Below are 20,914 nucleotides of genomic sequence, written 5' to 3' on the forward strand. Positions count from 1 at the left end.
GTCTAAACAGCAGTTTCTCATGATTTATAAACACCAATGGATCCAATTTTCTTTAACAGTTTGCTAAGATGTTTATAATCATAACAACAATTTTCACTTCACTTCGGTAAAGTGCATGTTAGATGGTGCAATATCAATTAAAGAATAGACATTAATATAGCCTTTTAGTCGGAAAACCTATTGCAATCGTTCTCTGTTTAAATGATTCCCTTAACTTAGAGTCCCATTGACCATTTAGTGCGTATCGTCGTCATTTTTTTGGCATGATGCATAGGAACGACTGCCAATACAAATTTTATAACTTACTATTTCGATAGCTAAATATTAAAACATAACAGTGATAGGTATCAAAGAATAGCAGCTAAGCAAAAAATACATAAAGGGGTATACATATCAAAATATCTGTTTAAAAAAAAAAGGAACTATCGTAATTAAATTGAAATCGAATTAACATAATTGCTTTCACACAATTTCTGTTCCTTTTCTTTTGATGTCCAAAGAGCAGTTTCTCGTGATTTATAAACATCTATGGGCCCTGTTTTTTTTTTTGTTTTTTGTTTTTTTCAACAGTTTGCTAAGACGTTTATGATCATAACGACAATTGTCACTTCGGTAATGTGCATGTGAGATGTTCAAATTTTCTTAGTGTTCAAACTTTCTATGCTCATCTGATTTCTTAAAATTCATATAGTTGAATACTCTGTCCAAGTCAGCATATTATGTGGTAAAATGCAAAGTGCTAAAGCTAATTTACACTAATGTCCGAATTAACATTACATAGTTGAATGCGATGATACTCCAATCCAGAAATAAACTGTTCTTCGGACATTTGAATTTTCTTTTATAGCTAAACACTAAAAATTGCAATTTAAAAATGAATCAGTATGTTGAAACGGTATATATAAAAATTAACAGCAAGAATATTATTTACAATTGATGGATATTTGTCCTCATCTTGTTTGTTGTTAACACAACGTTTCGGCTGATATACCCTCAAGCATTAATCTGGTGTCTTGGGGAAATTTCGAACCTGGGTTCTCATTCCTAAGGTATTTTTCGATGTTGTTATTATTATTAAGGTCACTGCCTGGAATCGAACTTGGAGTTAGTAGCCAGCGCTCTTAACCCTACGCCATATGCCAGTGGGCAATTATGGAGTGAATTTTAGGACTCATAAGTCTAATATTCTCCTATCCTTCCTTGATACCGGTTCCCATATGCTGTTCATATCTGCACTTGGTCTGCTTAGGAGGTTCTCGTATTTTCCAGTGGTGTTCTCTGTCTATTATTTTAACTTTATCCCACAGGGGGAGGTGGTCTCCATTTTTCCATACATGATCAGCTATACCCGATTTATCAATATCTCCTCGTGTCACAGCTTTGCGATGTTTCTCTATCATTATTTTGAAAGGGCGGCATGTTTCGCCTTTGTATAACCTACGACAACTGCATGCGATGGAGTACACGCAGTTCTTAGTCATATTCTCTTCTGTTGGTGGTTTTACTCGAAAGAGATATTTGCGAAGTGTTATATTACTTTTGAATACTGTCCTGATGTCATATGGGCTACATATCTTTTGTATCTTTTCGGAGGGGCCTTTCACATAGGGTAGACAGACTGTGGACAGTTTATTGGTTTTATCCTCTCTTTTATTCATAATTGGAGTGGAGAGAATGCTTTTGGGGTAGTTGTTGCTCAATAGAGTGTTACTGAGCTTAATCAATTCTTTGTGGTGGGTATCACGATCGCTACTTATATTCATTGCTCGATGTTTTAGGCACTGAGCAATCCATATCTTTACACTGTATGGATGACGGGAGTTGAAGTTGAGACATCGTCCAGTGAAGGTCGGCTTGCGGTATACGGATGTCCTGAATAATTACTTGGTGCGTATAATTAATACGTCCAGGAATGCTAGCTGATTGTCTTTTTTCTTTTTCCATTGTGAACTGTATGGATGGCTTTATTGAGTTCACATGATCTAACAGCACTGGGATATCTTCCTGGTGAGGCCAGAGTATGAAGGTGTCATCAACATATCGCAACCATAGGGTTGGTTTTAGTGTTGTAGATCCTAAAGTCAAATTCTCAAAGTATTCCATTATATATTGGCTATTATCGGTGATAATAGCGAACCAATAGCTAAACCCTCTTCTGTTGATATAGCAGTGTCCATATTTAAGTAGGTAGTTTCTACACAGAAGGTTGTAGTGACGCTATACAGCGGCGCGCGCGCGCACCGTCCATTCCTGTTTCGCGCGTGCGGGGTTGGTGCTTTCACCACCGGAAGTAGGACCCTTTTGCCTACGTGGCAGTTAGCCGAGGCAAGGGGATCGTAGAACGTTTGACCACTAGCAGCAGTCAGCAGCGACTTGAGACATGGCTATCGAAGGTACAACACGTATATTCTCTCTGTCCATTTTTGATAGCAGTCGGCCGAAGGCTTTAACCAAATTGTTGCAGACTACATCATCTTCCTTTCTCCGGACGCCATCTTTGACAAGTGTCGTTTTGCATTTGAACACTTTCTTATTTTACAGCGATAAGGTTCAGCTGAGACACATCTATACCAAAGGGATGCCAGATACACCAATTATCTGTTCCACATAGAGAGAATAAAGTAGATATATATTATTTACGTCTGCGTCTTGTTGTTTCTGACTGGTAGAGAATCTGGATTATTAAAGCAACGGAAAGTGATTGCTTCTCGCACCCCCAAAAGGTCCAGAGAAGATATTCACACGAGTTCATTACAAGGTTAACATTTCCATCAAGTTCTTATTGGTATACTAGTGCGTTCTTTTAGATGGATGACTATCACTAGTTTTTCTTGAATCACCGATAGTGCTTCACCAGTTGGGACTTTAGTGAACAGACTTATCACATCTAGACTCACCATCTGGTTGTATTCATCCACTGAGCCGCTTCCTTGTGGATATAATCAGTCCATTAGCAGAACAGTCAACATCGTACGTGAAGAATTCCACCCACTTCACAGAATTGATCAAGGATACCCCCATTGAATCCAGCCAGGTGGTGAGTCTAGATGTGATATCAACAACACCAACAACAACAACATCGAAAAATACCTTAAGAATGAGAACTCATGTTCGAAATTTCCCCAAGACACCTGATGAAGATTGGGGGGTATGTCAGCCGAAAAGTTTTGTTAACAACAAAAAAGATGAAGACAAATATCCGTCAACTGTAAATAACGTAAATAATGTACATAATTCCTCATCTCTTATATATAGAACAGCAAGAATATTGTTATACTCTGCTACTTTACTATATCAAATTGACTGCAATAGTCATATTTTACAACTTTTACTGTTCCATATAAATTTTTTTTTGTTTTTTGTTTTTTGAAATCGTAATCGAATGGGCCAAAGGCATAAGTAATTCTCCGCGAGAACAAACAAAAGTTTGCATAGATAACGGGGTTTTTATCTTCATTATATATAATGAAAGAATTAAAAGTATTTCAAAAACGTTTCTAAAAATGAATTATTTTTATATTCAATGTCATTTGTCCTCTGAATATTTCAAATCTATAATGATTTTCAATTGTTTTTATATTATGAAGATGCCTAAAATTTCCGTAGAAAGGTGGAAATTGCGCCATGGCAAATTCCGTGTGCGCAGTGGAAGTGCCATGCGGCCTAAATTTAGGTAGGAATAATTCTGAATTAAATTCTGATTTCACTTCCGTAGAAAAGTACTCAATATAACACTAAACTTAATAATTAGAAAAGCAGAGAAAGCATTGGAATTACCTTTGTGTGTGCGTGTATATGTGTGTTGTCAGTGTATGAGTTTTGTCGAGAACCCAGATACAAATTCTGGATGAGCAACCGATGGCTTTGTGCAGGTATAAACAGAAAAATAAACGTCAGTCTAATGGCCTTGACATCATCAAACAAAGGTCACTTCTGTATGAAGTCATATACCAAACATAGGAAAAGAGAAATATGATATAAAAACTAAATATTTGGCATTCTTGTATTAGTTAAACAATTAAATATATACAACCGATGCACAGCTACTAAAGAAATCTGTTGCTACTATTCACGGGAATTAATGAATAACAATAAAGTGAAAAGCAATATCAGTGATTGTATAGGGTTGATTTTCTGTTAAGTTGACAAATGGCGTTATTTTCGGTAGCTTTGCGCAGAGGCGGTACCATGGCCAATGAGGTAAATCCGAGGCGTGGTTATTGCTAGTTGAAAACTATTCCCAATACCCCGCGTTGCTATCCATAATAGATAGCAAACGCAATTTTTACTCACCTCTGAGGAGGTGCAATATCAATTAAAGAATAGACATTAATATAGCCTTTTGGTTGGAAAACCTACTGCAGTTGTAGTATCAGTCGGTCTCTGTTTAAATGGTCTCCTCAGAGTCCCGTTGATCATTTAGTGCGTATCGTCGTCATTTTTTGGCAATGATGCATAGGAACGACAGCTACTTCAAAATTTAATAACTCACTATTTCGGTAGCTAAAAGGCACTAAATATTAAAATATAAAAGTTACAGGTAGCAAAGAATAGCAACTGAGCAAAAAGTCACATAAAGGGGTGTATTGTAATATCAATATTTATTAACAACAAAAGAGGAGCTAACGTAATTGAATTAAAATCAAATTAACATAATTGCTTTCACACAATTACTTTTGATGTTCAAACAGCAGTTTCTCATGATTTATAAACATCTATGGGTCCAGTTTGCTAAGATGTTTATAATCATAACAATTTTCACTTCGGTAAAGTGCATGTGTGATGTTCAAACTTTCTATGCTCATCTGATTTCATAAAATTCATATTGTTGAATACTCTGGACATTTCAGGAAATTATGTGGGAAAAGGAAAAGCGCTAAAGCTAATTTAGATAAATGTCCGAATTGGTATTAAACAGTCGAATGCGATGATACTACAATCCAGAAATAAACCGTTCATCGTACATAATTTTCTTTTTTTTTTTTTTTTAGCTAAACATTAAAAATTGCAATTTAAAAATATAATATAATCAGTATTGATTGATTGATTCTAGTTTCAGCTTATGAGCTGTGGCCATGCTGGGGCACCGCCATTTGGTGTTGCTACTTGGTTTCACTTCATGGAGGCTTTCTAGCAACTGCTATTTTGTGCATGAGAGAGTTCGATGCAGCTGCCCTCATCTGCCCCTCCTGCCGTGAAGTTGGTTCATCTGGGACACCTGACAGGAAGAGATCCAGCTTCATTTTAAAGACATCTGTATCCACCCCATGCAGGTCTCTCAGGTTCTTCGGGAGGATATTGAAGAGCTGTGTTGAAAATTTATATATAAAAAATAACTGCAAGAATATTGTTATATTCTACTGCTTTATAATATCAAAATGACTGTGATAGTCATATTGTTTCACTTGTTTATTCATTCAATGTCGATTTTGTTTTTTAATGAAGCAGCAGGGGATTTCGGCCTTTCCAACGTGGGTCGTCGAGGTGTTAAGACGTGTGAAGACGTTGCTAAGGTTGGGTGAAGCAGCTGCTATCTTTAGCGTTCGGGTCGGGGCTGTGACGAAGGATCCGTTACCACTGAAGGGTCTCTATCGGAGCGAAGAGAAGGTAGGTGCCTTTATATATCAACTATCTCGCACACACCACAAGCTATTTCGGCGTTCCACGTAAGTCGTCACCACGATGTCTGCGAAAATCAGGATCGCCAGCGACATCATCAGACCCTTCAATGGCGAAGGCGATGTAGTGGCCTGGATGCGGAAAATCAGGCTGGTGGCAAGACTGCAAGGTATAAGCGATGTGGAAAGTTTTATGGCGCTGTATTTAGAAGGGAGTGCGTTAACGCTATACCTTGAGATGGACGAGGAAGAACGTCTGAACGAGGAAAAAATAGAGCAACGATTGCGGGATGCCGATACAGTATGTGAATACACAGCTTTTGCTAAGCTGGGTACGATTCAGTGGACGGGGGGACAAGTGGACGAGTATGCGGCAGAAGTTAGAAGGTTAGCGACGCTGGCTGGGTTTACGGGAGAAGGGCTGGGGCGAGCGGCGCGGCTGGCGTTCGTAAATGGGTTCCCCGACGATGTAGGGATTCACCTACAACGATTGCCCGGGATTAAAAAGATGGCACTGAGCGAACTGTGACTCAAGTCCGCGTGTTGACGCGACAATCTGGGCGGAAGGCGATAGCGATGGCGGTGACGGAGGTGCGTAAAGACGGACGACGACCGGAGAAAGACGTACAGAAGCGGCCGTTCACAGGTCGGTGTTTTAGATGCCAGGGGTCGCACATGGCGCGGGACTGTACGCAAATGGGGCCCGTTTGCTATCGATGCAGGCAGACAGGGCACATCGCCCGTGATTGCGACCAGGGAAACGACTGCGGGGAAGTTGCTGCCTCTCGAACTTTCCCCGCAAACGAGTAGAGGCGTTATTGGAGACGCTGCCATTAATTGACGTGGAAGCCGAGGGGAAGACGTTCAAGGCCCTCGTGGATACGGGCTGTACGACCACCCTTGTGACTTCAAGGGTGACGAAGGAATGGAACGGGGCTAGTAGCGTCCGGGCGGTCGACGGCAGCGAAATCCGTTGCAGAGGCAGCAGCAAGGTAGAGATAGTGGTGCGCGGCGCGACGCTAAGGCTGCAGGTAATTGTGGCTGAACACGTGATAGATGGTGTTGATGTGGTGATGGGGATGGACGCCATCAACTGCCTTGGTGGCGTCGGTGTTGTGGGAAATGAGGTCACGTTCGGAAGCGTGGGGGCGTCGTGCACTGCGAGCCAGGATCGCCAGAGAGAGCAGAGCCCCGCGAGGGACTGCGCCGCTTACACCATCGAGGAAAAAGACTTTCAGGCGGTGTTCGATGGTCAGCGGTGGACGATAGAGTGGCAATGGAAGGACGAGCACCCGACGCTGGAAAACAGGGTGAGCTGTTACCAACATACCCTTAAAGGCCACGCCAGGGTTGCGTTTGAAGACGGGGTGGAGAGGTGGATCGAGAAAGGGGTCCTTCTCCCTTGGAAGGAGGAGGTAACGGGCGGATTGCTACCCCTGATGGCGGTGGTGCAGCCTACGAAGGGAAAAGTCAGACCGGTGTTGGACTTCAGGGAGCTAAACCAGCATATATCGTGTCACAAGGGAGGTGAGGCGACAGACGTATGTGGCGAGACGTTACGTGCGTGGAGACAGTCGACCGAGGCAGCGACGATTGTCGACTTGAAATCGGCATACTTGCAGCTCCATGTGAGCGACAAACTGTGGCGATATCAGCTGGTGCGGTACAAAGGCCGGACGTACTGTTTAACCAGGCTGGGTTTCGGGCTGAATTCCGCTCTGAAGATCATGGCGGCAGTGCTTAAGTCCGTCCTAGGGAAAGACGGCAAGATTAGAAAGGCCACCAGCTCCTACATTGACGACATTTTGGTGGACGAAACTGTAGTGCCAGCCAACGAGGTAGTTAGACATCTGGCGAAGTTTGGACTGATTGCGAAGCCACCGGAGTCGATGGAAGGGGGATCCGCGCTGGGGCTGAAGCTGCGGAGAGATAGATCGGGTGAATTGGTGTTCCGGAGAGTGAATGAAATCCCAGAGCTGAGTTCCAGCGTCAGCAGGAGAGAGCTGTTCTCGGTGTGTGGGAAGTTGGTCGGTCACTACCCGATCGCCGGATGGCTGCGCACGGCGTGTAGTTACACGAAGAGACGAGCAGAGGGGGAGAGTTGGGGCGACAAGGTGGGGGAAGGGACGGTGGCGATGATGCAGGAAATCCTAGAGAGGACGAGAGCGGAAGACCCGGTCAGGGGGAACTGGTACGTTCCCAAGACGGAATGCGGGACCGTCTGGTGTGCTGCTAGCAGTATAGCGATAGGGGTTGTGTTGGCAATCGAAGGTGCTGCGGTGGAGGACGCGGCCTGGCTTCGGAAAGCAGATGATTTCAAACACATCAATGTCGCCGAATTAGACGCGGTGCTGAAAGGGGTGAACTTGGCCCTGAAATGGGGGCTGCGCACAATTGAGATCGGACGGATTCGGCCACTGTGCTTGGCTGGGTAGGATCGGTGATCACCGGTGAAAGGAGAGTGCGGACGAAAGGTGCCGCGGAGATGTTAGTGAAGCGCCGTCTAGGAGTTCTAGGTGAATTGATCGCCGAGTTCGGACTGAAGCTGAATGTGGTTTTCGTGCCTTCGGAAAAAAACAGGGCAGACGCACTGACCAGGGTGAAAAGAGCGTGGTTGGAAGAACCGGAGGAGGCCCGGAAAGGGATAGCTGCGGCGTGTCGGTTGGATGACTGCGAACTGAAGAGACTGCACGCTATGCATCACCTGGGTGTGGACAGGACTCTGTATCTGGTGAAGAAAATTGATGCTGACGTCACTAGGAGAAGCATCCGGAAGGTGGTTGGGAGCTGCGACAGGTGTCAGTCCATCGACCCTGCTCCGTGTGGGCATGAACAGGGAAGCCTTTCGGAGGAGCAGAACTGGAAAAGGCTAGCTGTGGTTGTGACACTCTACCGTCAGGGAATTACCTCTCCATGGTCGACTGCGGGTCAGGCTGGCTGGCCATTTGGAGGGAGTTAAGAACGGGCATTGCTGACGAGATCGCGCAGATCCTGAACGGGATATTTTTAGAGAGAGAACTACTGATGGACACCGGGGCGGCGTTTCGTTCGGAAGCATTGAGGGTTATGCTTGATCGGTGGAATGTGCGTCGCTTGTTCAGAGCAGCGTATAGGCCGAGCGGTAACGGGATCGTGGAGAGGCACCATTGGACAGTCAAGGCCATAGCAGAAAGAGGGCACATTTCGCCGCTTGAAGCAGTTTTTTGGTACAACTTGTCTCCCCGATCCGGGTAAGCTGAGGAATCTGCGCCGCAGAGAGCTGTGTTCAAATATGAATGGAGGCACCCGAGCAAAGCGCCGGAGGGTCACGAGGAAGAGAAGGGACCCGTTCGCGTGAAAATAGGGGAGGAAGTCTGGGTTAAGCCACCAAAGGCACACTGTACGTCTCAATGGAGCAGAGGAACGGTGACGGCGGTCAATTCCAGAAACAACGTATCCGTGGATGGAATGCCGCGACACGTCTTGGACCTTCGCAGGATTGTCGCTTCGACCGACGACGATTCTGGAGAGGGGGAGAACGAGGTGCCCAGCTTGAGAAGATCTCGACGCGCAAGGCGCCCTCCCGGTTGGATGGTGGACTACGACATGGAGCGGAGAGATTGTGATCTTTAAGATGAGGGTGGCGTGTGGGATGACGTCAGCAGCTGGGTGCGTTGACCGGAAGCTGGGGCAACCGGAAGGGGCTGCAGTGAGGCGTGCGCAGGCTGCGGGGATTTCGGCCTTTCCAACGTGGGTCGTCGAGGTGTTAAGACGTGTGAAGACGTTGCTAAGGTTGGGTGAAGCAGCTGCTATCTTTAGCGTTCGGGTCGGGGCTGTGACGAAGGATCCGTTACCACTGAAGGGTCTCTATCGGAGCGAAGAGAAGGTAGGTGCCTTTACATATCAACTATCTCGCACACACCACAGAACAAACATAAAAGTTTGCATGGATTGCGGGTTTTGCGCTTGTATATAATGAAGGGATTAAAAGTATTTCAAAAACGTTTATAAGAATAAATGATTTTTATATTTAGTGTAATTTGTCCTACGAATATTTCAAATCTATAATGATTTTTATTGTCTCTAATATTCTGATGATGATTGAAATTCCTGGAGAAATGTGGAAATTTGTACAACAGCAAATTCTGAGTGCGTAGTTGAAATGACATGCGACCTAAATTTAGGTAAGAAAATTCCGAATTCAATTCTGATTTCACTTCAGTGGAAAAGTACTCAATGTAACATTACATTTAATACTAAAAAAAAGAAAGAGAAGGCATTGAAATCACGTGGGTGTGCATGTGTGTGTGTGTGTGTGTGTCCGTGTATATACGCGCATGTGGACGTATGTGCATAGGTCCGGTCGTGCATGCGTATGTATGAGTGTTTGTACCGATGAGTTTTGTCCTGGGCCGGGAATTAAATTCTGGATGAGCTGTCGATAGCTTTGTGCAGGCACAAACAAAGAATAAACGTCAGTCTAACGGCCTTGACATCATCAAACAAAGGTCACTTCTGTATAAAGTCATATACCAAACATATGAAAACAGAAATATGATATAAAAATACATATTCGGCATTCTTGAATTAGTTAAACAATTAAATATATACAACCGATGCACAGCCACCAAAGAAATCTATTGCTACTATTCACGGGAATTAATGAATAACAATAAAGTGAAAAGCAATATCAGTGATTGTATAGGGTTGATTTTCTGTTAAGTTAAAAAATGGCGTCAGTTTCGGTAGCTTTGCGCAGAGGCGGTACCATGGCCAATGAGGTAAATCCGAGGCGTGGTTATTGCTAGTTGAAAACTATTCCCAATACCCCGCGTTGCTATCCATAATAGATAGCAAGCGCAATTTTTACTCACCTCTGAGGAGGTGCAATATCAATTGAAAAATAGACATTAATATAGCCTTTTGGTTGGAAAACTTACTGCAGTGGTGGTTTCCTCAGAACTTACAGTCCCGTTCATCATTTAGTGCATATCGTCGTCATTTTTTGGCAATGATGCATAGGAACGACAGCTAGTTCAAAATTTAATAACTCACTATTTCGGTAGCTAAAAGGCACTAAATATTAAAATATAAAAGTGAGGTATCAAAGAATAGCAACTGAGCAAAAAACAACATAAAGGGGTGTAAATATCAATATATTTATTGAAAACAAAAGAGGAACTAACGTAATTACATTAAAATCAAATTAACATAATTGCTTTCCCACAATTTCTTTTGGTGTCTAAACAGCAGTTTCTCATGTTTTATAAACATCAATGGATCCAATTTTCTTCAACAGTTTGCTAAGATGTTTATAATCATAACAACAATTTTCACTTCACTGCGGTGAAGTGCATGTTAGATGGTGCAATATCAATTAAAGAATAGACATTAATATAGCCTTTTAGTCGGAAAACCTATTGCAATCGTTCTCTGTTTAAATGATTCCCTTAACTTAGAGTCCCATTGACCATTTAGTGCGTATCGTCGTCATTTTTTGGCATGATGCATAGGAACGACTGCCAATACAAAATTTTATAACTTACTATTTCGATAGCTAAATATTAAAACATAACAGTGATAGGTGTCAAAGAATAGCAGCTAAGCAAAAAATACATAAAGGGGTATACATATCAAAATATTTGTTTAAAATAAAAAAGGAACTATTGTAATTAAATTGAAATCGAATTAACATAATTGCTTTCACACAATTTCTGTTCCTTTTCTTTTGATGTCCAAAGAGCAGTTTCTCGTGATTTATAAACATCTATGGGCCCTGTTTTTTTTTTGTTTTTTTTTTTTCAACAGTTTGCTAAGACGTTTATGATCATAACGACAATTGTCACTTCGGTAATGTGCATGTGAGATGTTCAAATTTTCTTAGTGTTCAAACTTTCTATGCTCATCTGATTTCTTAAAATTCATATAGTTGAATACTCTGTCCAAGTCAGCATATTATGTGGTAAAATGCAAAGTGCTAAAGCTAATTTACACTAATGTCCGAATTAACATTACATAGTTGAATGCGATGATACTCCAATCCAGAAATAAACTGTTCTTCGGACATTTGAATTTTCTTTTATAGCTAAACACTAAAAATTGCAATTTAAAAATGAATCAGTATGTTGAAACGGTATACTCTTTTTACTCTTTTACTTGTTTCAGTCATTTGACTGCGGCCATGCTGGAGCACCGCCTTTAGTCGAGCAAATTGACCCCGGGACTTATTCTTTGTAAGCCCAGTACTTATTCTATCGGTCTCTTTTGCCGAACCGCTAGGTGACGGGGACGTAAACACACCAGCATTGTCAAGCAATGCTAGGGGGACAAACACAGACACACATACATATATATATATATTCATCGAGCAATGAATATAAGTAGCGATCGTGATACCCACCACGAAGAATTGATTAAGCTCAGTAACACTCTATTGAGCAACAACTACCCCAAAAGCATATCGTCGTCATTTTTTGGCAATGATGCATAGGAACGACAGCTAGTTCAAAATTTAAGAAAGAGAAGGCATCGAAATCACGTGGGTGCGCATGTGTGTGTGTGTCCGTGTATATACGCGTATGTGGACGTATGTGCATAGGTTCGGTCGTGCATGCGTATGTATGAGTGTTTGTGCCTATGAGTTTTGTCCTGGGCCGGGAATTAAATTCTGGATTAGCTGCCGATGGCTTTGTGCGGGAATAAACAGAAATTACGTGGGAGATTGAGTGTGTGTGTGCGTGTTAGCTCAAGTTTTGTTCAGGTCGCACGTGTTTTGAGGAGCTGGAGTATTTCTATCGTAAGTTGCCATATTTGTTATTTGAATAATTGTTGATACGGTTTCGCGTCACACGGCGTCTGTTCTGGCGGCCGTTGTCTGTCTGAGGTGAGACAGACAAAGGATTATGAACCGCCTCTCCCTCGGGAAGAATTTATTTGAAAGTTTGTCGGAATTATCGTCATCTGAGGAGGAGGAGTTGGAAAGAGCAGTGGAAGAAATGGATAGAAGGCTGGAAAAGACGTATGCAGGAGTGATGAGGCCGAAAGAAAAAGAGGTGGACCTGGCTAAATTACCAGGCTTCCAGGATTTTATGAAAGAGGAGGAGAACGGCGAAGTCGAGCTGTCACCTCCAGCAAAGCGTGGCGAGTGGTTCAACCGTAGAACCATCAAATATAGAGTGTACGTGAATGGAGGAAGAAGGATTGAAATAGTAAATATGGAAGCTATTGAAGAGGCATTGAAACAGACTGGAGAGGAAATTGTTTACCTGACAAGAGGAATGGAGTATGGAACTGTAACGGTTCAATATAGAAGTGAGAACGTCGCCAGAAAAATAGCAACCAAGGTGGTAAAAACGGAGAAGATATACTTACTGCCCTCGTATCTAAATAGAAGAACCACAAGAATTAGGGTGGAGGGAATACCCCCACACCTAGAGGGTGAATACATAACGGCAGCGGTGATTAAGGGAAACGAGGAAAAGGTGGACATCCTCCACGCCACTATGAAATACGAAGGCGTGAGAGGTGCCACCTTGGACATGAATGTACAGACAGAAGCGGAAACAATAGAAAGGTTGACAGAAAATATAAGAACAGGGAACATTATTATGAGAGTGTGGGTGGAGAGCAGAGCCCCACGATGTTATAAGTGTGGCCAGAGAGGCCACATAAGAGCCAACTGCCCACCCCCACCAAAGGAAAAGGAAACGGAACCCCCAAAAAAGGAAGACACTAAGGAAAGGGAGAACCAAACAGAAAGGGAAGCAACTGAAGAAGAGGAGAACCAGCAAGAGTGGGAAGAAGGGAGAAAAAAAAGAAAAAGAAAGAAAAAAGCAAACAGTATGAAACCCCAACCCACCCCAACACCACCCGCACCCTCTGAGTCCCATCCTTCCTCTGCAAACAGTGATTCCACCCACTCCCCGCCTACAAGAAAAACAAAAACAAATGCAGACACACAGAACGAACGAAGTCCCAGGCACTATTTTTTATGTGTTGTGAGGAAGAAGGACACCCAGAACTCAAAGAGAATAATACATAAAGATTTATGGCATGAACGTGAAGACGGGAGTTGCGCGGTGTTGAAAGATGAAATTATGGACACAATGGTGATGTTGTGTGAGGAAAAGGGTATAAAAGTGATGAAAGTGACAATGCAGGATGAAGAGATAGAGAAGTATGAAAGGAAAACGAAGAGTGTGATGGGAAAGGAAGGAATTGTGATTGGAAATGGGTGATGAAGGACAGGTAAGTGGTGCTGGCGGATGGGGCCGTTCAGCACCGCTTTCATTTTATCATTTTCATTTTAAAATTAATTTCTCATAATTTTAGATTGTTCTATGTCCTCAATGTGTTGTGATGTATTTCTCTGTGTCGCCCCTAGTGGGTAATAAAGAAATAGTGTGTGTGTGTGTGTGCGTGTGTACGTACATGCATGCATGCGTGTGTATGTCTGTTTGTCAGTGTATGAGTTTTGTCGAGGACCGGGGCACAAATTCTGGATGAGCTGCCGATAGCTTTGTGCAGGCACAAACAAAAATAAACGTCAGTCTAATGGCCTTGATATCATCAAACAAAGGTCACTTCTGTATGAAGTCATATACCAAACATATGAAAACAGAAATATGATATAAAAGCTACATATTTGGCATTCTTGTATTAGTTAAACAATTAAGTATATACAACCGATGCACAGCCACTAAAGAAATCTATTGCTACTATTCACGGGAATTAATGAATAACAATAAAGTGAAAAGCAATATCAGTGATTGTATAGGGTTGATTTTCTGTTAAGTTGAAAAATGGCGTCAGTTTCGGTAGCTTTGCGCAGAGGCGGTACCATGGCCAATGAGGTAAATCCGAGGCGTGGTTATTGCTAGTTGAAAACTATTCCCAATACCCCGCGTTGCTATCCATAATAGATAGCAAACGCAATTTTTACTCACCTCTGAGGAGGTGCAATATCAATTAAAGAATAGACATTAATATAGCCTTTTGGTGATCGTGTGTGGGCGCTTATACGTGCTTGTGTGTGAGTTTTGACGAGGACTGGGTATTAAATTCTGAATGAGCTGCCGATAGCTTTGTGCAGACATAAACAGAAGAAATATGCGTCAGTCTAATGGCCTTGATATCATCAAACAACTCATAACCACGTAAGAGCACTTTTCTAACGGCTGACAAGGGAGACACTCTCCCTCCCTACCTTGTGTGTGTGTGTTTGCAGGGCTGGGATGGACGGTTTGATAGGATCGGGCAAGTCCGATCTCTTTCGCGGGACCGGGGCGTAAACAAACTAGCACCGGCAGTCAAACGGCAGCTACACATTCAGATAGACACATACTCACACTAATATATAAATCAAAAGACGCTTGCACAATATGCCGCGCAGTGGGGTTAAATCTGAGACCACGTTTGAGATGCAGGCTTCTTAACAAAACAGCTACAAACAACATAAATGTGTGTTTGTCTCTCCAGCATCGCTTGACAACTGATGCTGGTGTGTTTGCGTCCCCGTAACTTAGCGGTTCGGCAAAAAAGACCGATAGAAAAAGTACTAGGCTTACAAAGCATACGTCCTGTGGGCGATTTGCTCGACTAAAGACGGTGCTCCAGCATGGCCGCAGTCAAATGACTGAAACAAGTAAAAGTATATATAAATTATATATACATACGTATATGTACATACATCTATACGTATATATATGTATGTATATATATAGAGATAGAGTGTGTTAGGTGTGACTTACAGAAATTGAATATTGAGAAAAAAGTTCGTTATTATTAACGCTTTCGTTCCTTTCTCGAGCTTATCAAATAAAAATTTGTGAATGTACTAACAGCTTGTTCATTTATATAAAACTTTTTTTGTTTTCGTGGCGGGTTGTTTAGAAGAGAACATTGTTTTTGTTTTTTGGGGTGAGGTTCCATGACAATGGAGATAGATAGATAGATAGATAGATAGATAGATAGATAGATAGATAGATAGATAGATAGATAGATAGATAGATAGATAGATAGATAGATAGACAGACAGACTGACAGAGAAGGGGTAACCCCCTTCCTATTCAGCATTCATTCATTTATTTATTTATTTAGTCCTTTACCATTGTATTGGAATGGGTTTAAGGATGGCGACCATATAAATCTCTGTGTGTGTATGTATATATGTATGTATATATATATGTATGTATATATATGTATGTATATATATGTATGTATATTATATATATATATATATATATATATATATATATATATAATATATATATATATATATAATATATATATATATATATATATATATATTTATAGATGTATTAAACTGATGCTTAATAAAACTACTTTCAAGTATTTACAAATTCGTTTCGCTTTGGGATACCCATGTTTAATTTTATACAATCTCGGCGTCACACTTTCTTTTCGTTTTCCGTTACTTCTACGTCCCTGGAACGAAAGGCAACCTATTTCATTATTTAACTGTTTTAAAAATTGACTTATCATTAATAGTATTAAATAATATTTTCATTTTCCGAAACATTTTCTTCACATGAATATGTTCTCTAATAGTAATGAATTATTTAGTAAAGCGAGTCCCACCTTTTTACATTTCTGGTTTTTACGTTCCAATTGTAATAATTCAGAACATAGTCAAATTCTCCCGCATGTCACACCCTGTTATTTAAAAGGTGCATTGGATAATGTAGTCGTGTATTTGGATCATGAGGTTGCTGGATCAGAACCGACCTGGAGCTAAAAACAATTACAAGTGGTAAACTTATGTGTGTTAATGTTTATGTACTCTTGCTGTTCAACATGCTAGAAATAACAGCTTCATTTATCTTCAATACATATATTTTCGTCGTTAAGGTTAGTCCTATTTGGCTTAAAAAAAAAAAAAAAGATGGAAAGGTCACTGTTGACTCTTACAAAAGACTAGATGGTTACATTTGAATCCCTAATCATGGTTGAAACACTTAATAAATGACGAGCATTTGGTAAAAGACATGTCGGATCTTTTCAGTTTGAACGGCAGTTTTTTAAAATAATTTCCACGTAACTAAACACTTTTAAACTTCGTATACTGGTTGAATGTGTTTATAAAACATCTTTTTCTCTTGGCTTTATTGAGAAGATTCAATGGTTTGTAAGATATTTGTTGTTGTTTTTTCTTCAATTTCAACCAATCAATGACGTCTATTGAGGTAAAAAAATTCTGTGCCCTATGAATATGTCCTTCGTTTAAGAAACAGGTTGGGTTTATTTACATTTGTGAAGAAAAAAAGATACCCTTACCCCCACCCCTAACACTAAAACATTGAAATGCAATAGATCGATAGTAGGGTCATAATTGTGGGTGACAATTGTTTTTCAGTCGCTAAAGTAAAGTATACCCAAAATTAGATGACTGGTCTTATTGTCCAGAGAGCCAGCAGTGAATGATGGAATTGATAAAGCTTCGAACACTATACCTTACGCCGTATTCAAATCCCGATGAAGGTTAAAAAGCATTTCTCCTGCGGATAGGCGAATTAATCAGTATTGCAATAATCTGCAAGTCGAAATAAAAATACGGGAGTGTGTTACCAGTTAATGAAATGTATTTATCTGTATTGTACTGATCCACTGGATTGTAATAAATAATGATATTCCATTTTTAACAATCGAGAGGCCCTCAGTGTGGTTAATCGATGTGCTAGATATAACAGCGAATACTGCATAATCTACCATGCGTAAATTAGCAGGGACACTAGTAAACAAATTCAAAAGCAACGAACAACTTAGTTATAGGTTTACCTGGGTTATCATCTCTGCAACTTACAAATAAAATTACAATCTATTATTACATTGATTTCTACACCTCCGTAGAGGTGCGCAAAAATTGCGCACAGCACCCTCGTGGGATGCCATACGCGGGGTATTGGGAATAGTTTTCAACTAGCAATAACCACGCCTCGGATTTACCTCATTGGCCATGGTACCGCCTCTGCGCAAAGCTACCGATACAGTGAAATTGACATATATTTAGCCTTATACTAAAATGTATTATTCACTGGCGTTAGCTATCAGCTTTTTGTTTATTATTAATTGCCATCAATTGTTTGCTAAAATATTAATATTTTTTCAATTATAAATTTTTATTTCCAATAGTTTTGTCTTATGCAACAATATTTTACTGTTATTAAAGAACACTTTCATAATCATTTACAGAAATTAATCACCACCAACCCATTTTTTGAGACCATTAAGTGGGATGAAGGGGAGAGAAGAGGAAGTTAAAAGGGGCTAACTTCCTGTTGTTTATAAGTTCTAACAAAATATTAGCCTTTAATTACAAGAGGAAAATGTATAAAGAATAACCGCTTGACACTGCTAAGAATAAATTAAAACTACATATATATATATAAGTATTTATGATTTTGTTAACGTACTTTACAGAAATTGATAAACTTATGTTTTAACATTCGATCGCCGGTGACATAGGTCATGAGCGAAATGTCAATTTAATTTAGTGGAACTAAAGAAGAATGTTTATACACATATTTAAGAAATAGTAAGAGAAATACATTTTTAGAAATTTAATATTGTCGTTCAGCCGGAACCGCTCAGAATTTCGAGAACTTATATTATAGAAGGGAGAGAACTCTTGTTAGGAAAACAATTTCGTTAAACTTAAAAGACGTGTTTTGTTTTGTAACCCGGATCAGCTCTGGTCGAAAAGACTTCTAATCGAGAACATTCTTCTGAACCCATAATGTTTCTTTTTAATGTTATTTTTTCGCGCCTGTGTTTTTAGGACTAGACGTTATTGGAGTTTAACGTACCAGTTTCACTTTTTCAAACATTAGTGTCAGTTTTTTTAGTGTAAGAGGAAGATATTTTCCTTGCGGCGAAAAAAACTTTTATTTTTTTACATAAGTAATGAGAGCGAAAGAGACTAAGAGGAAGCGATTTTATGACGAGGAAATTTCTCTTTGAAGTCCCCGTGTGTGTGTTTGATGGGGTGTGGGAGACAGACAGTATGTTGTGTAAGTGAAGTGCTTCTGTTAGTGTGTGCGAAGAGACAGAGAGAGTAATGTGTGAAAGAGAGAGATAACTGAAATTTTTTACTCGGTGTATGTGTATATGTATGTCTGCATGTATGTGTATGTGTATGTATCTATGTGTGTGTGTGTGTATGTATGTGTGTGTGTATGTATCTATGTATGTGTGTATGTATGTATGGACGATTCAGTGTTTACATTTTTTACGGAAACGTGTGTTACGACAAGCGAAACATCGCCAAATAAATAAAAGAAATTATTGGTCAGTGCTTGACCAACGTATTTACAAAAAATCTTGGCATAACTAGATGTGTAGTCTCTCCCCCACAACTATTTTGCCTCATAACGTCCAGGAAAACGGATACTTTTTAACGACATTTAAAACAAATACCACTTAGATGCTGTGGATTCAGAGTATATAGCTATTTATTGGAAATAATTTTTCCGAAAGGGTGAGGAGAAGAAAATTCACACGCTCTGGCTCATAACTTTCAGGAAAACGGTTATCTTTTAATGAAATTTTATACAAATACCTTTCAAACGGCATAGATTACAATTATAAAGAAATTTGTGAGGAATTTTTTTCCGAGGGGATGAGGAGATGAGTTTCGGATCAGGAAGACCAAATAGGTTGGAACTTTTTCCCCCATTTTTTATTTAACCACACCATTCGAAATGATGGGTGGGGGAATATCTTTTTATGAAAAAAAAAGTTTTGAATTTTTTTTTTTTTTTTTACAATTCCCCCACCCTCATCCTCATCATCCCACTCCGGATTGATTTTGGCCAGCTATTTTGCACTTAAAAGCCATGGGAGGAGTCTTTTCGATAAAAAAAAACATTAAAAAAATTAATATTTTCAGAGGAAAAGCTATTTAAAGGAGATTTGGCTGTTGTTTCTAACACATCTCAGACAACCCCCCACCTCGCTTTAAATGCTATAAAAAAAAAAGAATTTTTTGCAACCCCCACTTCTTGCCTGTCATTGTTTCTGCTTATAATTTAAAATATTGTAGAGACTGAGAAGGTTATTACTGGTATTTATCCATAGTGATTTTTAAAAAAGAGGTATGTAAACGATAATTCATATTAATAGCACACTCTTCTGTTAGGAAATGTTCTTTCGGATCTTTTCAATTTGATGGTCAGAAGATCCTTTTTTTTTTCTTACGCATACACACAGCTTCGCTTGATTGAGGTGGGGGTAAAAATTTAAATTACAATTTTTTGTTGTTGTTGTTGTTGTTGCTTATATCCCACCAATGGACCATGCATTTGTTAACTTGGGCATCATCATTCCATAAAATATGTTTAATAGGAGAAAAATATTTGAAAAACATCAATACATTTGAGAGGTGAAAACGGAGGGTAGTTTGGGATGTGCTAGAAGGTTTTTAATTTTTAAAAAATGGCCAAAGTCGGTCTGGAATGGACTGGTGAAGAATGGAGGTGAAAAAATTTTCAAAACTTTTTTTCATAAAAAGATGCTTCCCCCCGACCATTTCGAAGGCTGTGAGGAAATAAAAAACAGTGTAGTTCCAACTTAATTGGTCATCCTAATCCGAAACTCCTCTCCTCACACCTTCGGAAAAAATTTTCTCCACACATTTCTTTATAATCGTAATCTATGCCGTTTGAAAGGTATTTGTATAAAATTTCATTTAAATATAACCATTTTCCTGAAGGTTATGCGGGAGAAAAGTTGGATTGTGTGAATTGTCCGAAACTCTTTTCCCCACTCCTCAGAAAAATTCTTTCCCATAAATCCTTATATACTTTGAATCTACAGCATCTAAGTGGCCTTTGTTGAAAATGACGTTAAAAAATATCTCTATATCTATAAATGGCAAAATGTCTGTATTTTGATTGGACGGAGATAATTTTACACCTGACAGCTGGATGTACTTGTGCATTTGCAGACAGTCTGTATGACTGCGCATTTTTGTGTTTTGCGAAGAAGTGTTGTTATCATGTGTTTTGGCTTTCAAACGTGCATGCTTTTTTGATTTGAGAAATACAGGGAATAATTAACGAGTTAGGCCAAGTGAATGACGAGAGAGAGGGATTTTCATGAAAGACCAAATATGCTTGACTAGCACTAGACCCGACAGCGCCGGGTCATAGTGCTAGTCTTATATATCTAGGACTGCATTCTCCAGTACATCCTGTTTTTGAAGGCAATATGGTGTGAATTGAAAGAAATTTGAGTGTTATTTCTAGACAGTAGAGCTGCCCCTCATTTTTTGTTGCCTTTGTTGTTGGGTAGCCCTTATT

The 20,914-nt window shown here is 40.2% G+C and overlaps 4 non-coding genes across 4 annotated transcripts; 3 read left to right on the top strand and 1 right to left on the bottom strand.

The window, feature by feature from the left end:
- Nucleotides 1–4,166: 4,166 nt before the first annotated feature.
- LOC115230014 lies at nt 4,167–4,304 on the top strand. Its single transcript, XR_003883391.1, has one exon. It is a non-coding gene; the product is annotated as a U4 spliceosomal RNA (small nuclear RNA).
- Nucleotides 4,305–10,344: 6,040 nt separating this feature from the next.
- Nucleotides 10,345–10,482, top strand: LOC115230010. Its single transcript, XR_003883387.1, has one exon. It is a non-coding gene; the product is annotated as a U4 spliceosomal RNA (small nuclear RNA).
- A 3,933-nt stretch (nt 10,483–14,415) lies between these two features.
- On the top strand, nt 14,416–14,553 carry LOC115230015. Its single transcript, XR_003883392.1, has one exon. It is a non-coding gene; the product is annotated as a U4 spliceosomal RNA (small nuclear RNA).
- A 2,903-nt stretch (nt 14,554–17,456) lies between these two features.
- LOC115230011 lies at nt 17,457–17,595 on the bottom strand. Its single transcript, XR_003883388.1, has one exon. It is a non-coding gene; the product is annotated as a U4 spliceosomal RNA (small nuclear RNA).
- Between the last annotated feature and the right edge of the window lie 3,319 nt (nt 17,596–20,914).

Source organism: Octopus sinensis, unplaced genomic scaffold, assembly GCF_006345805.1.
Source record: "Octopus sinensis unplaced genomic scaffold, ASM634580v1 Contig14053, whole genome shotgun sequence".
NCBI lineage: Eukaryota > Metazoa > Mollusca > Cephalopoda > Octopoda > Octopodidae > Octopus > Octopus sinensis.